We start from the raw sequence: 12,370 nt of genomic DNA, 5'->3' as shown, positions 1-12,370 counted from the left end.
GGCTTATGGGCAGCAGCACGACCATGAAAACCAAGCAGATGTGCTTTCTTACGGATGGTATTCATTGAAACAATACTCCCGGATGCCTGTTGAAACTCCTCGCGGATGAGGGCCATCGGTTGGGTGCGGTTCTTCCGAATTTCTCTGGACAGCACTCGTCGGTCTCTATCTTCCAGTTTCGTTGGTTTGCCGACTCGGGGCACATTCCAACAATCACCGCTCACCTTCCACTTTCACCGCTCACCTTCCACTTCTTAATCACATAGGCCACTGTGGATTTTGGGTACTTCAGATCGCTAGATATGTCCCTTAAGGATCGGCCACATTTGTGATACCCGATAATTATACCTTTCTCGAAATCAGAGAGCTCTGAACTGCGAGGCATCTTGCATGCTACTAAAGCCGGTGCTGTTTCCTACACGATATATACCGGCGGACTCTGTGACGTACCTTAGGACAGCAGATATCGTCCTTTGCATAGGTGTCCAAATACTTATTGGTAGTCAGTGTAGTAATATTAGCATTACAATGTATGACGCATATAGAGCTAATATCTGAGGATACTTTTACGCCGGAGAACAAGGGCACCATTGCCTAGTGAACTCGAGGTTCACCTCACATGGGATATACCCTTGTCTCCAGAAGCTACGCCACACCAGGGAGGGATGGCAGACGATGCGATATTTATTTTAAACAAAAAAAAAAGTTTGCATGGGCAACAATGCCAGCAAAGTACAGCGATTTTGACTTAGTACAATATTTACATGGTACAATTGATAAAACACTACACAATAAGATCATGCTATTCAATACATACTAGATAATATGGAACAATAATATATTAAATAAAAGCATAAATAAACACAATATATAAACAAAATATGGGCAATTAAAAAAATATTAATAGAATTCAAGATATTTTAACAAATATTAATTTAAGGAAATGGTTTAGTAACATTTCTTTGACAATATAATTTTGAAAGTGCTATGCATCCCATAAAATGCAATATTTATTTAATACAAAAGTTAAGTAAGTTAAGTAGAGTACTTGCTCCTATATAAGGAACCTATGAGAGTCACCACTTGATTATGAGTTCATACATCCATAAGATGAAGCATAAGATAATCATTATTACCACTTATTAATCCAAAGTTGTTAACAAGTGAGCTCCAGAATTTTGTAATTTAAAACCTAGAGACTGTCATTTTAAACACTAAGGTAAGGTATTAAAATGTTCATAAATCCAAAAATCCATAAATGACAATGTTGAAGAAATTTTTGGCCAGAGTAGTATGGAAAATTCAGAAATGTTAATAGTTAAAAAGTCAAATAAGTGAAGCTAGAAAGCGATGCTGACTTTATACTTAATTCTTGGAAATTAATTTGCAATAGTCATATTAGAATAATTTTTTTGGCAATATGTCAAAATTTCTTGTAATTTTTTGTTCTCTGATGAAGAACGAAGTATTAATTCAGCCCATTTGGGTTTGTGTTGTGCTAGTGGTTCTTTTTAGATGAAAATCTTTTGTAGCTGAACAATGAAACAAGTAATGTTTGGGGTCCCCAACTTCACCGCAGGAGCAAATGTTAGAGGCAGTTAAATCAAATCGAAATAAATATGATAAAGAGAGACCTTGACCAGTCAATAACTGTGTAAAGCTATTTGTAAAACTTTTTTTGTACAAGAGATACCTTAGGAAAGATATCTGAGGATACTGCAAAGCCCAAGGGGCACCTCACATGAATGAGTTTTGGCTTTAATTCCCAAGACAGATATCGGAGAAACGTAGAAAAAGGGGATTTTGAAAGATCGAACACATCGGCGGGATATAAAGCAACAATCAGCTGAAACTTAAATAAAAGAAGTAAGGGAAAATCACATGTTTGGAAAGTTTCTTAAGTGTGAGAACCCCTGCTTCGTCAGGGTAGCTTAACGAAGAATCTACACAAAATACGTTTCAGATATTAAAGGCAAGGGAAAATAAAAGAGATGAAATTCTAATACAAAAATGCAAATGCAAACTAATTATACTGAAACAGAATAAAAATAATGAAGAGAATACAATTCTTCATTAAATTAGCCCTGAGGGAGAAAAACTACGTACAGTAAAGAAAGGGAAAATTTATGCAAATACTTTACAAGTTACCGTATAAGGTATTTCTCCCGCCTTCCTAGCCTGTCTTCGTGGTGTAGTGATCATGCACACTGAGCCGGTATTTCAGAGGTCCGTGGTTCGATTCCCGGCGAAGGCCTTGCTAATTTTTAATCTCTCCTGCTTCCGAAAAATCCTAATGTCTCTACAGTGGCGCCCGAACTAAAAGGTAGTTGGATGATGATTCTCCTCACTCAGGATTTGGCGATTGGGTCTCCTAAAAACCCCAGTCGCCCTTTAAAAGGGGGAGTATATAAGGTATTTCTCCCGCCTTCCTAGCGTGCCTTCGTGGTGTAGTGGTCAGCACACTGAGCCGGTATTTCAGAGGTCCGTGGTTCGATTCCCGGCGAAGGTGATTGCTCATTTTTCATCTTGCCTGCTTCCCAAAATCCTAATGTCTCTACAACCGAACTTAGCACTAATAAAGCTAGGAGGGAAAAATACTCCAAGGGGAAAATTCGAGAGGAAATACGGTATTCTGTGTTCTGTACAGCATCTGTGGACATCATCATATCAACTGAGAGATTTTTAATTTAGTTGGAACGGGAAAATAAAAACGTAGGCTCTCATAACCTATACTATTAAAATTTGTGTGCTTCTATCTGTCTGTTTCTTTGTAGCATTACCTCCTCCGGAACAACGGGGGAGTTGAATTGCGAGAGAGGTATCTTCTCCTCTAGGATACCAAAAATTCGTGGGAAGCCATTTCGACCATTCTCATCATCGTACGACTTTAATTAGAGGAGATATTAAATTAAAACTCTGAAAAACGCTAATTTTCGCCCTCATTTTCCGAGTGGCAACAGTCTCTGCGTTGGAGACAAAAATTCTTTATTTCGAAAAGTGTTGCTACTGCTCGCTTTCAAATTTGTTAAGTTTTACAAAATACGGAATAAAAATAACATTGTCAAACATTAGACATATATAAGGTAACATTATAAGGTATTTCTCCCACTTCCCTAGCGTGCCTTCGTGGTGTAACGGTAGCACGCTGGGCCGGTATTCCAAAGGTCCGTGGTTCGATTCCCGGCGAAGGCGGTTGCATATTTTTCATCTTCTCGGCTTCCAATTAACCTAATGACTCTATAATATTCTGATGTTGAAGAAAGCACGCGATTGCATGTGACGTTAATGTACGTCGAAAATTGTTCGTTAATGTCAGCATTTTAAATAAATAGCTGCTTTTGACAATTCTTTTGTTTCAGGTTAGTATAATTGACACATATATCATAGCCACGTTAAATCTTTTATTAATATTGAGAAACTGTTATATTACATTAAATTTAAATCATGACGTCGTAGGTATTAACCCGAAGTGTCAAAAGTTTTTGTCTCCTGGTTCGGTTAGGAAAAAAAAAAAAAAAAAAAAACTGAAAAGTTTCAGATTTTAAATTACGTCCAAAGGGGCGTTTTTTTTTTTACATTTAGTGTGTTACCTTTATTTATTAAATATCACGTTCTTCGCAATTAAACCATAAAATTCAGTTCAAGAGCACTATCGCAAAATAGTTTTAAATTAAGCCTATCTTTAGAATTTCCGATACAGAGTTTGGCGCGCTGGAGATAAAAATGTTTTTTCCCGTGCAGTGTTGGCAAGGCTGGCTTCAAAATCCTTGAGTTTGTTAGTCAAAAACTCGTTAAAGTTTTACAAAATATGAAATCGATAATAAAACAAATTCCAAATTTCAAATTTGTGCTTCCATATGCCAATATTCGCAGTAGGATTACGTCATACAAAATACGATGGCTCCCTGTACAGTTGTTTTATCACAATGCGAGAAATATACATACATTTATGCAGATTTTTCATTATTTAATTTCTTCAAATATAGTGCAGGGCTCTAATATTTCGTGGCAACAGTTTAAAAAGTGAAACGGACATTTATAGTGAACCAACGCAAATGGCAAAACGAAAACAATAGTCCTTAGGGACAAAACCCCGTTGGACTAAACGAAAATAAATACTTACGATTTGGTTGTTGCTTGAAAAGAATGAACAAATTTCTTTCATATTGAAATATTTTCATATATTTTCTTTTCAGAGGTACATAGAACTACCGCATGTCCGTTCTTATATCTGCTTCAGTTCATCCTCATATAATTGCAAATATCATAGTGAGCGAGGATGTTACATTTGGGGTTCTGATAATTCTGTTAAAACATTTCTCACACAAGTTACATTCAAATCTGCAAATGTAAATAGGAGGGGAGAAGAGTTATTTCTACATGGACCCTAAGATCCGAAAATATGAATTTCAAAGTTTTAAAGTTTGCATCAATGCTCTGGATATTACATATAAATGATTATGTGTAATTTCCACAGCAAATATAAATGATGAAATGTATAATCAAAAACACAAATATAAATGATATTTGAAGTAGTAAGCTTTACAGAGCTAAGTTTTATAGTCTTAAGGAATTCTTGGAAGGTTATTTATGTCCAGTTGATTTCAAATAAAATTGTTGTTGTATAAAATTATGAAAGTAGATGTCACAGTTACTATTCTCTATTTATTTCGCCTCTTGGTCATGCATAGCGACATATACATATAGGTTTTTCTCATATAAAGAATAAAATCTGAATGTCAGAACAGATAATTCTGATGAATTACGAATTCGAAATATTACATATTTGCAAGTAAAAAAAATTACGTTTAAAAAAGAAGACAGACCAGAATTCACGAAAAGAATTTTTTTAAACTCGTACACAAAAAGAAAGTGAATGCTGACTTTCAAAAAACGAATTTGTATTTCCCAATCAAAAAAATTTAATAACAGCAAGTATGTTCTAAATATAATTTAGAATTAACAACAATAAAAATCTTTACATTTTTAATTTATTTATTTAAAATTTTTTTTCAAGTAAAATTTTATCAAAGAGGCACTGAGTATTTTGGATTCTTAAAGAATAGAAATTCAGATTTTAGCGAAATGCTTTAAAATTGTTAAAAAGGCTAAAGTTAAGTGAACGCTTAACTAAAATTTATGTTAGTTAAAGTAAGTTGAAGTTAGCTTTAAAAATAAAAATATAATAATATATAATTGAATTTCACTTTTTATGTATTTTTATTAATAAATAAGATGATAAATTTTCCCAAACTAGTTTATAATCTTTTAATAAACATTAATAATCTTTTCACGATTTTTATATTTAACAATTCATTAATTATTGCTATTATTCGACTCTTATTTTCGTTTCTATGAAATACGCAGACTTTTTTAAGCTCTTTTCTGTGTCTATCGAAATTCTGAGTTTTCGATGAATTAGTTTTTCAAAAATTTTAACCAAAGTGCAGAATATTGGAATTTTGATTCCTAAGAAATATTGTTATGATGATACAATATCGTACATAAATCAGAACCAATCCCAAAAGCAAACTCTGCCAATATATTCTAGTTAAATAGTTCCAGGCTACAGCATTCAAAAATGTTTCTAGCCTTTTTTTATTTCGATTTTCGCTATGGGAAAGTTATTCCGAAAGAATCAGCTATGGACAGAATAGGGCATCGGAAATCCTTTGTTCTTTCCTGAAATTTTTCGCGCAAATGTTTCAATATCATCATTCGTTGATAAATTTGAAACACGAATAGCCCAAGAAGACGCGGACCAAGCCATAAAATTCAACCCAACTCAGATATTCGCCCATTGTTTTCTAAACTGATTCTTCACCGACAAAGCTCCAATGAATAATGGCGCTACTACATTGAAGTGAAGTGAAATGCAAGCAAGCGTGACGACAGAGCCATTCATTAGGCGAGACACGCACTACAAATCCAGCAGTAAACGCCAGGCAAGCTTGTAATGAATTGGCCGTAAATACGCAACTAGAATTGTTTTAGCAGTCCATTGTACATTCTGGGCTACAAGAGGTTAGAATTACGACTTCGAGGTAGTATTAAGCGGGTTCGATTACAATGAGTGTTCGGCTCAGATATAAATAAAAAGGTAAATGAAGAATAAAGCGAGAAAAAGAAAAACTTCGAAATTTACTTAAAAACAAACAATCCAATTCTTTGTTTCCGATAAATCCTTTTGTAAGTCCTTTCTTACCTTATCACTATGAGTGAAGTTTTAATCGTCGCTCAGCTTCTTTTAGTTCATAATATCAAAGTTGATAGAAATAAATATTTTAGAGTAATCCATAATCTGTTCATTGGTTGTGTCACACAATCAGCAACATTTCTTTCAGAACTGTAGCATTATTAAAAACTGTTCGGCACGGGGCTTAGCGATGTTATATCGTTGGGCCCGGATTCGAATCTCGAGGAAGTTATGGATGTTTGTTAAGTGTAAAGTGCATTGCGGTATGGGGGCACTTCAATAATGTGGAGCGGAGAGTATCCTAGAGAAGCTGATGGTAGGTTGAGAAGCGTAGGAGATCCTTTGATACGTTCACTGGAGTTTTTCCACACTCTTTGTTCTTTACATAATTGTACATTGCGTACTGTAATGTGAATCTAAATGCTATTTATTTCAATAATCATAATATGTTGTATCACTATTACTTGTCTTTTACCTACATTATTATTTCTTCCACGCATTGCATATTTGGTTGGTATTTTGCATGGTTTTTAACCTGTGCAAACACTTTTTTCAGGTATTTCAGTACATAGGCAAGCTAGGATATGATATGATATGAGGGACGCAGCCCAATCCTCCTGGCAGACTTTACGTCACCCTATGGCTTTTGTACGGGCTGCTCCAGAGCAAGCTGGAAACAACACCTTCAACAAACAGACATGAAGAACATAACTAAAAAACAAAATTAAAACTAAAATCCCTACTGCAAGCTTATTATGATTAATTCTCTCCATCATTTTCCTGGCTAATGTTTTCAGTTTTTTAAAATCATTTAAAATATCATATATATTAAAAATGTCTTTTTTCTTAAACTCGTTCCCGATATCAGTAAAATATTTACATGTTTCCACATAATACTTCGCAGTGCACGGTTCTTTACAGATATCACAGAGGTCAGACTCTTGTAATTTAAACCTTTTTAAAATAGAAAGGAAAACGGCGATGATCTGTAATGATTTGGTTAATGTCAATATCTGAATAACATAAATCTTTTTTTTAAGTTTAACAAATTTCATATAAGCTTTATTTCGATCAGACCTTTCCCACTCCTCCCTCCATTTATCATAAATATAATTTTTCATAATAGTCAGAGCCTTCCTTGTTGATCCCTGTACATCAATATCACGAGCATTAACATCGGTAATTGCCTCCTTGGCCCGTGCGTTCGCCCTCTCATTTCCAAAATGTCCGACGTGTGCCTTCCAAAATGTCCAACACAATATTTTGATCTTCTCTCAAGTCTTTATATAATTCTATAATGTCTACCATTAAAGGGTTGTCTTGATCAGGTCGTGAGAGAGCTTGAAGAACTGTCAGAATAAATATGTATATCATATTTCTCTTTAAGAGTCTTCTTAATCCATTTCAGTGAATAAAAAATAGCCATAGCTTCCGCTTGATAAACTGAGTTATAAATATTGAGTTTAAATTTATTATCCTCAATATCTGTTCCATAATAATATATAACATATGCGAAAGCAATGGCGTCTCCCAGACCTGACCCGTCTGTATAAATGTCAATTTCTCCTATTTTTGGAGCATCCGAATAATACGGAATAAAAATTCTTTCAGCAGGGTGAATCAAATTTAAATCAAATTTTTCAAAAGCACACCGTGTTACAATAGAATCTCTATATAATTTAAAATCAATATTTCCTGTTCTTAAACGAAATTTATCATAATAAAAAGCAATCAGTTTGGAGAGAGGGGGCACACCGGCCAGGATACAAACAACCTCAGTAGAGGTCATTCTGAAACATCTCGTAAGCTCTAATCAGCCGGGCGGAGGAGCTGATTAAACACCTAATCAGCTCCTTCACCCGGCAACCCCATGCGCCTATGCCATATATAATTCGAGCAATCACAACAGTCTTGTAGGTTGACCTTCTTATGGCATTTCTCATAGACAAAATTTCGCTGGGATACAGAATTTCACGCATTTCTTCGCGACCTTTGGTCAGAGTTCGTTCAGTTAGGAGATTCCTTTGCTAGTCCTTTCCTTTGCTTGTTCGCTGTGTGCTGAAAAGATATGGTAAGCGGCTCTGCCAACGGAGTATAAAAGCTGCCTTCTCTGTCCGTCGAGCTTTCATCGAGCTCATTTCCATTAATTCTGAGCAGAAATCATATTGTCACCTATCAGGTATACCCAAGCCCTTGCCGTCATAAGCGCTATCTTCCTTTTCGCCGTGATTAATTCGTAGACCTCATCTGAATAGGATCTCAAGATCAATAGGATAGCAACAACAGCACTAATGAAATAAAACCGACTTTCAAGTAATATATGACAAACAAGACGAGCATCACCATAAGAACAGCGCGTATTCTCCCCCCCTTTTTTACTTTCTTTCATAAAGTATTGTAATTGAGAAACCTTTCGAGTATCATATTTCAACGGAAATATCCATTTTGACCGTTCCCGAATCCATATTTCTATCTTTTTCTCCGAACGTTTTTGCATAGCGTCTGTACGTACGATCAGAATAAAGGACTCTTCCCGAAAAGGATTCAAAATGGTGTTACGAATTTTTTATATATTTAAATAGTTTTAATGAGGTTATATTATAACTCTATTATATTACTATTATTATTATCTTCCGCCTTATTAGCATGCCTTCCTAGTGTAGTGGTCAGCACACTCGGCACGTATTCGAGAGGAGGTCCATGGTTCGATTCCCGGCGAGGACTCACTGCTCATTTTTCATCTCTCTTGCTTCCAAAAAATACCTAATGTCTCTATAATATGTGAAATCGTAATATTTTTTATATAATGTAACATGAGAAGTTTGAAGAACGACGCTCAGGCTGCAAAAATTAGATTACGGGAGCAAGTCTGTTTAACAGGGAGGCAATTGTTTTGGGGGCTAATTTTGTCACTTTTTTACGAACTTTACGAGGCCTGGTTCCTGCATAACTTTAATTAGTGCTGTAATAGATACTTATATGTAACTGTAACCGTATCCCGCCTTTATATATAACTTTAACCGCATATGCCTTCCAATAATTTCGGGAAACGGAACGTACTAGAGATTTCTACTGATTGTGCTCCGTTATGCTGAGAAGAACTGTAAGTACTTTCGTAAGAAGTTCTAGAAATGTAAAGAGTTTATTTAGGGAAAATAAATTTCATCAAGCTATCATCGGCTTGGTGTGCATTCAATCCATTAAGAACTCATACGCTCGCAACAATGAATTTTTTCGTGACATTTGTATGTACGTACGTATATATTCAAAAACGATTAGTTGTAAAACGTTGAAAGTTTGTATATAGGAGTGCTATAACGTCTATTTGTGCACCTCCCTTTTTTATCGCAGTCGGCAATACAAAACATATTGCTGCGCTGTACAGGTTCGCGGATTTGGAGTGATATCGATGACAACACTTGATGAAGCATCAAAACACAGTTTTTTCGCCAGTATTACACAGAGCTCCAAAGACACGTTTAGAGCCGTCGAAAAACTGCAATAAACACACTGAAACGCTTTTAGCAACGCAGCCTTAAGGCTACAACTGTGAAGACAGCTTCACGGAAAAGCAATAAAATACAGCTCTTGATTCGGTTCGGCCGCTCTCAAGCTAATCTCTGAACTCGAAACACTACTAATGAACTCAACGTACTCTACACTACTGAAGATATTAACCTACTCCGCATATAAGGCAGGATATATGTAGCTTTTGACCTGCCTTCGAGAACATTCTCGGGAAAAACGGCAAGAATTAGTTCTAGAATGTTCTCTCTCCGTCTCTGACATTATTGTCTGAATGTCACCAAATATTGCCAAATAGGCGATTTCGCACCAAATTTGGGAACCCCGCTTTGCGGGGAAGCTATCTTACCGCAGTTGGGCATTTCGCAACAATATCATACATGTACACATATAGTCATCACCTTAACCCGGCCTTTGTTTTCGCAATCGTTGGTCATAATCATATATTTCCAATTACAGAAGTGCTTTAATTATCGAAAATTTTTATGTCTTGGCAATGTTAAACTAAAAAAAATAATTAATTTTAAGCAAATTACAAAATCTAGTTTTTAATGTTGTCTTCCGATTCCTATTCTTATATTTGGGAAAGTTTTCGTTATGAAAAAATAAAATTATAACAAGTATGATTCGTTCATTCTACAAAAATTGACCGGAGATTTCATTTCAATATTTGCAGTTTTTCATTTTCAACTGTCCTTGAGGGATCGGTTAAATAAGGTAGAATAATTCGAGGAAATAAGTTTAAATGAAGTGCAGCGAAACATGCGTATAAAAAAGTGTGTATTGCTTGTAGTCGTACAAGGAAGTCAATGTGTTTCAACTGATCGTACGAGACGGGGAATTATGCAAATAATAAAAGTACTCGTAAATAAACTGCAGGCAACTATCACAGTATTATTTCTCTAAAAGAAACCTTCATTCCAATAAGAATACAAATAATAACATTAGAGTATCTAATAAGATATCTTGATTTCTACTTCTCTGTATCTTAAAAATTGCTGCCCACTGCTAGTCCTCAGGCTTTAAATTATTTAATGCCACTAGAAATGCAGTCTGTGTCGTCTGCTGCGGCTTGAAAGTCGTCCTTATCGTCCCCGTTGTCATCCTCTTCGTCACCACCGTTCAGTGTATCTTCAATGATCTTCAGCACCGTTAAGAATATTAGATACTTCAAGAAGATTAGATATACGTTTTCTTAAAGCTCTCGAAAATATTATTGTTTCAAGAATCAGAACCGGAACTAAAATTTTACTAAATCAATTAGTAAGAGAAAGCAATCACTAAGTTGTCGAATCTATTTTAAAATTTGGGGAATTTCGCTTTCTGAACGTCTGGAGGAAGGAAAAATTACGTTAATATTTAAAACGCTTTCAGAAACTCATGTTAGCTAATGAGAAAAATACGAGAATGTAAGCGGTGTTCCTTTATTTTCTTTTTTATGTACTCCTTCATAAATTCTACGATTATTTTCCTTAAATCCTTTTTTAATTATTAGATCCTTTTTTTCAAATGCATCTTTAGATATGAAAAGATGTGAAGATGACCTTAGGCGGCATATGTAGAGAAAGTTGTTTTCGCCGTGTTAGCACTGAACTGGCAGTGAAGTTTAGCCTTATTACAGAAACAGTTTCTCCAAAGCTATGTTTGAAAGTTATTTGGATGAAAAATATCCAAAATAAACAAAATTGAATGACAGAAAATGGTTACTACACGAACTCCAGTCTTACACAATCAGATTATATTTCTCAAAATCTTTAGTCCAAAGAGACTTTGTCCCTGAGGGACTATTGTTTTCGTTTTGCGATTTTGCGTTGAATTACTCTGAATGTCCATTTCGCTTTTCAAACTGTTGCCAACAATATTATCGCCCTGTATTATATTTGAAAAAATTAAATAATGAAGAATCTGAATCAATGTATGTATGTATCTCGCACTGTGATAAAACAACGGTATCTAGAGCCATCCAATTTTGAGTGACGTAATCCTACTGCGAATATGGGCATATGGAAGCCCAAATTTGAAATTTGGAATTTCTTTTATAATCGATTTCATATTTTGTAAAACATTAACGAATTTTTGAGTAACAAACTCAACGATTTCAAAGCGAGCCATGGCAACGTTGTATAGAGAAAACAGTTTTATCTCCAGTGCGCGAGACTGTGCATCGGAAATTCTAAAAATATGCTGATTTTAAAATTATTTTGCGACATTGCTGTTGAACTGAATTTTATGGTTTAAGTGCAAAGAACAGGATATTTAATAAATAAAGATAATACACAAAATGTTTAAAAAACGCCCCTTTGAACATAATTTAATATCTGAAACCTTTCAGGTTTTTTTGTTGTTATTTTATACCTGTAATTATTTTAATGAATATTATATTATGTGAAGCCATTGATGGCTCGACAAACATCAAAATAGTGCTCAGCGTCGTTCTTTACTTTTTGAAGCACTCATGGCATATCATGCACGTCATGCATGTATTAAGCAGGCTAGTATGTGCTTAAGTCGGTTAGTTTGATCTAACAGCATTGTTTTTAGAAATTAAGCTACACAGGAGAAGGAAATCCATTAGTATTAAATTTGATGGGCTAGATAGTTTCTCAAAATGCCGATGTCTTTCTATCAGACTTCTCCCATAAACAGAAT

General features: G+C 35.0%; 1 protein-coding gene and 1 long non-coding RNA gene across 4 annotated transcripts in view; one reads left to right on the top strand and one right to left on the bottom strand.

Moving 5' to 3' along the window:
* The window catches only part of LOC146998161 (uncharacterized), a 132,989-nt gene extending 125,942 nt beyond the window's left edge, over positions 1-7,047 (top strand). Inside the window, exon 2 of the long non-coding RNA XR_015040341.1 lies at positions 6,753-7,047. This is a non-coding gene — a long non-coding RNA (uncharacterized LOC146998161). The remainder of the gene's footprint in view (positions 1-6,752) is intronic.
* LOC118195605 (protein c-ets-1-A-like) overlaps positions 1-12,370 on the bottom strand; it is a 406,827-nt gene that overhangs the window by 317,053 nt on the left and 77,404 nt on the right. The window lies entirely within an intron of this gene.

The sequence above is a fragment of the Stegodyphus dumicola genome, chromosome 3 (assembly GCF_044657685.1).
Source record: "Stegodyphus dumicola isolate Sdum_Otavi_A_Nest chromosome 3, ASM4465768v1".
Classification (NCBI taxonomy): domain Eukaryota; kingdom Metazoa; phylum Arthropoda; class Arachnida; order Araneae; family Eresidae; genus Stegodyphus; species Stegodyphus dumicola.
This window is presented reverse-complemented; position numbering and strand designations above follow the sequence as displayed.